General features: G+C 34.4%; 1 long non-coding RNA gene across 1 annotated transcript; it reads right to left on the bottom strand.

Moving 5' to 3' along the window:
* Nucleotides 1-3,795: 3,795 nt before the first annotated feature.
* On the bottom strand, nt 3,796-4,604 carry LOC139845606 (uncharacterized). The gene is made up of 3 exons (XR_011758399.1): nt 4,565-4,604; nt 4,401-4,475; nt 3,796-3,864 (listed from the first exon to the last, which is right to left on the bottom strand). It is a non-coding gene; the product is annotated as an uncharacterized lncRNA (long non-coding RNA).
* Between the last annotated feature and the right edge of the window lie 630 nt (nt 4,605-5,234).

Genomic DNA, 5,234 nt, shown 5'->3' with positions numbered 1-5,234 from the left:
GGTCCGGAGACTGTTCGAATACACGTTATAGAACGATCGACTTGCGCACAAGTAATCTGAATGATTCCAAACCTGAACCGCGCTCACAATTTGAGCATCATATTTCCCTTCTGCAACTTAGGAAGTGGTTCAGTCAAGAACCTCGCAAGGTTCAGTCAAGAACCTCACAAGGTTCAACATGGTTAGATAAAAGAACATCTTTTTCTGTCAACGTTTAAGGTTCACACAAGTGAGCTGCTTAGATCTTTAAGCCTGAGTACGAACCGCATCACGTTCCCCTTCAGCAACTTAGGGAGCGGTTCCACATAAGAACCTCGCAAGGTTCAGTGTGGTCAGACAAAAGAGCATCTTTTGCTGCCAACGTTTAAAATTCACACTAGTGAACTTCCCAAATTTCCTAACATGAGAAACCCGTGTACACATGTCGAGATTGAGAACAACTCAACTATGCACTATCATTTATCCAAGATTCACGCAACAACTACACTATAAATTCTCATTATTCTTAGTGTTATACATGAAAGCTTAAAACAAGTCATTATCCACATCCTTATAAATAGATCTCAAACATGCTCGTATGTTTAATCAGTTCATCATATAAGCCAAAATCTACACAATATGTAGGAATAACATATTATATTATAGATAATAATTCTATAAAAACAGATCATCATTTATCGACTGATATAAAATTTCAAAATATGTCCACTATTCTTATCCATATAATTGAAGTGGATGTAATATAAATATAAATAAATGGTCATCCAGGTCATATGTCACAAACTATCATTATTAATTTTTCAAATAGTGTGAGCATATCAAAGCAGCATCATCATGGAATATATAGAAATAGAAACTATATATAATTTGCCCTTTATTATATTATATATACACCAATTCAAGTAGCTTCCAGTTGAAATCAGTATCAACCATACACTTTATCTATAAAGTGCATAAAGAGGACTTCCACATCTACTTTTGACTTTATATACAAGTGCATTAAGAAGCGTATGTATTTATAGTATATAATTTGCAAATATTCAATAATTAAGATCAAAGTCTGTGAGCTCCAAATGGTCATGCATACATACACTATTATGCCTTTTATCAATTATCTACAAAGGCATACATAATTTATATATCTAAACGGGCTTTATCATAATCAATTATGCATATATATATATATATCTTTATAAAGCAAATAAATAAGATAAATATGCTCACACATACTCATGTTCTAAAGCAGATTACATACTTTTAGATCATTAACCAATTTAATACAGTAACACATACAATTCATCCTCACCTTGTGTCAGACGAAATTAAGAAGTAATATGTATCATTAAACTGAGTTAATATTTTGAGGTTTATACTCTGTACATCACTATGACATAAAATATAGATACAACGTGTAATTACGTGTCCATTCACAAATTCATAATAACTCTTAAAAGCATACCCGTTCACTCAAGCATTATAAATATATCCACTATATAGACACACAAATAATTATATTACTCACAAATATATTCTAACGCAAATCAGTCCACATAATCACTGAAAATATATAATCAATAATCAGTCGGTTAACATTCGATTACCAATACCTTTTAATACAATAGCATATCAACGGTAATCAAGACTTAATCAAATAGACTGTTATATGCATGTTAATAGAATAATACAGCAGCACTATTATCAAAACTGGAACAGAGTAACTGTTTATAAACGATTGCAATAGCAATAGAAGCAAATAATATTTTAATCTGTTTCAATGCAAACATGAGATGCACATAATAAATATTAGAAACAAGATATATATATTAAATAGCAAAGCGGCAGTTTAAATATCTCAGTTAATCAAAATAATAGTCGGCAGTGTATATGAATACCATGTATATTATTTATAGATAACATTATTTAACATGTGTATTATATGATCAGTGTATATAGCATCAACATATAAACGTAATCCGGTTCTATCAAATCCGATTATAACCATATCAGTTTCATGGAACATCGAATCTGTTTAAGTTTATAGGTAAAATATATATACGGAATAAGAACTGAAAAAGTTAAAATGATCTAACCGAATTGAAGGTTGAACCGGGCTTGTGTTTGACACAATTCCCTTAAACAGATTCTTCGTCTGTTCCCAGGGTACACCGGTCCGAAGCAGCGTACTGCCGGACTTGAACACATGCCTGAAAGAAAGTCGAACGGAAAGACCGTTGATGTTGAACCGAGAGAGCACAATAGAAATTGTGTGTGTGTTTTATTGCTGGGCAATTTATGTGTGTGTTTTACAAACTCTTAAGACTCCTATTTATAATGGAAGCTCAATCTTTTAGTTCCACCTACTACCAATTTAGTGTAGCTTAAAAGCCTTTTAGAATTTGCACTAAACACACAACTTTGAGACTCGATATCTCATTCACCTTTATTTCGTTTTGGACACACTTTAGTTCGTTGTAAAGCCCTCGTTAGTGGCTGAACAAAACCCATTTTATCATCATTAATATTGACTACTCATCATATATTAGTAAGTGTCCAATGTTGGTGAAAACACACTTTTTACCAATTTTTCCAACAGAAATGTGATGAGTTAGTGATTAGAAAGAAATGGCGAGGTGCCGATGATTTGGCACAATGTTAATTTGAAGAAGTATGTCATTGATAAGAATGGTCTAATAAACCAAAAGCATTAGAGTTCAAGATGAGAAGTGGATAATGGATCTATCACTAAGCTGTCACCTTCGATTTTTGGCCTTTCGATCCCCTCGTTCATAAAGGGGCGCAACAGAAGCTCATCTAACGATAACAATATTCTAGTGGCTGTTCGTTCGTCTTTGTCTTCCTCCTTTTCAGTTCTAGCTGGAGAACCCCTCATGGTAATACCCGGAAACACTAAATTACTATCGTTATAATTATAGCTCAATAGTGAGGTTGGCTTTCAAGCCTCGTGGAAGTCACATATATTGATATATACACGTGAAATGTAATGGTAAGTTGTATTGTAGGTCAGGATTGGTTTAGGAAAAATGTTATATATTAGTTGAATCAAAGAGACGGACCATTATAGTAAGTTGTTTATTTGTGACTTCGAGAGTAACTAGCAGCGGTACGGCCGCGCGATGCGGCGGCGTTCTTTGGATTGCTTGTCATTTACGTTTTGTTGTGGGTTCGTTATTTGTGTAGTTACTATTGTTCGATAATTACGTACACTATTTATTTACAATAACAAAATGACTGCACGGCTATAACATAGTGTACAATTTGTTACTACATATGACTACTACGGAGCACACTACTATGGCGTTTACATAGCTTGTTTTGTTTCAGACATGGTTTTTGTTTTATGCTTAGTGCCTTTTTTTGCTGCTACAATAGCAAAATGACTATGGCGTTTACAAAGCTTGTTTTATTTCGGACATGAGTTTTCAGGACAATGAAGTTTACCAATCTCATTCTCTTCACAAATAACATCAGACGAAACTTGTTTAATCTTATCAACTTTTGTCATCTTCCTACCAATAAAATTCTCAAGGTCGACTACAACCTGCCTTTTAGCAATCTGTCAAAGTAACCTATCTTCGTTCTTCATGTATATTGACCTTCAATGTTAGTAACAATAACAGGTTTTCCATCTCCCGATGCATTGACAGCTGAATAAGTTAGACCTACATCAATTACGACAAATTTTTCAGCAACAACCGTTTTTAAATGAAAGTTTTTTTGTGTATGAATGATACAGATTTGGTTAATCCTTTACCGAAGAATATTGATTTAGGTGAGGAGTAAGTAGAAGCGATTTGTACCCATTACTCTTAGATGCATTTCCATCAGATCGCCAAGCATAAAGTGCTGAATACGTGTTAATGCGAGATGTATATTAGTAATAATATTTATAATATTTAATATTATGTTAATAGTAATCAAAGCATATAAACCAATTTTAAAAGTCAACTTGTTGACACTCTGTTAGATATATTTAAATGAAGCAATAATACTATCATCATTCATTAGCCATCATGTTCCAAAATTATGATTTAAACAAAAGGAACTGAACTTCAGTAACTATGAGCATGCAGTAATAACTTTAACAATTTTGTACCCATTATTATATAAGAAGCATTGTTATCCGATCAGCAAGTATGATTTTTTTAAAAAGGGTGCCAAGTTTTACTAACTATGAAAAATACTAATCTTTTAGCAATTAACTCTGTTCAAAATCATTATCTGTTTGAGCACTTTACATCCTTTAAACTTAAAACTCTACATAAAGTAAACTAATGTACCATAACCATGAAATCACACTAACAATAAAGACAGCTAAACAACATTAGAATATTAAAACTACAGAAAGATGTTATAATAGTGTAAAAACTGTGCTGACATACCTCTAGATTGAGCAGAGATCGAATATGTAGTCCCCGACCCGCTTACATCCATCACAATTGCAATTGAGTAGCCAACTGATATAACATATAAAAGTATCAAAATTGTGCACTAATAACAACATCTAAATTTACCGTGCAAAAACAAAACAATGGACAAACCATACCAGGGTGGCAGATGCAACATTAACTATCAGTTGGTCAGCGACAGAGACCGTACACACTCTAAGTCACTGGAGAAGCAATCATCTGAGCACCTTATTTGAACAACATTTTCAATAACATTACTGACCTTACATCGAGAGGAACTACTTAATCTATTAGCCAGTTGTAACCTATGCCATTTGTCTAGACGTTATAACAACAACATCGTATCCAAATCAGCATCACTCAGCTGCTGACCAGATACTTACAACATTCGTGTAGCAACACGTGAAACATAATGGATTCTATAACATAATGAATCCAGGGAGTAGAAGGATACGGGCATGGGCCTGGAGTCCAGTTGGAAGTAGTTTGATTGGGCCAGGTCCAATTTTGTTGCTGCCAGTATGGTGGAGAGTTATAATAACTGCGACCTCTTCCTCTGTTACTCGACCCCCTTCCTCTAGGATTACGACCAGTACCTCATTCCCTGAACTTTGACATAAGATTGCGAGGTGTTGATGTGTTCGATGGTCCGCTGTTGTTGTTTCGCACCGAATTGTTCGAGTTGGTAGAGATCAGCGCTGTTGGATTGTTGGAGGGATTGTGTGCAGGCTGTTTTCCCTTGCGGGTTTCTTCGAGAATCAACATAGAGCGAGCGTCGTAGAAGGAGGGTAATGGTTTGGTGTGGCT

Source organism: Rutidosis leptorrhynchoides, chromosome 4 (assembly GCF_046630445.1).
Source record: "Rutidosis leptorrhynchoides isolate AG116_Rl617_1_P2 chromosome 4, CSIRO_AGI_Rlap_v1, whole genome shotgun sequence".
NCBI classification, from domain to species: domain Eukaryota; kingdom Viridiplantae; phylum Streptophyta; class Magnoliopsida; order Asterales; family Asteraceae; genus Rutidosis; species Rutidosis leptorrhynchoides.
The sequence above is the reverse complement of the archived record's forward strand: the minus strand, read 5'-3'. Positions and strand labels throughout refer to the sequence as shown.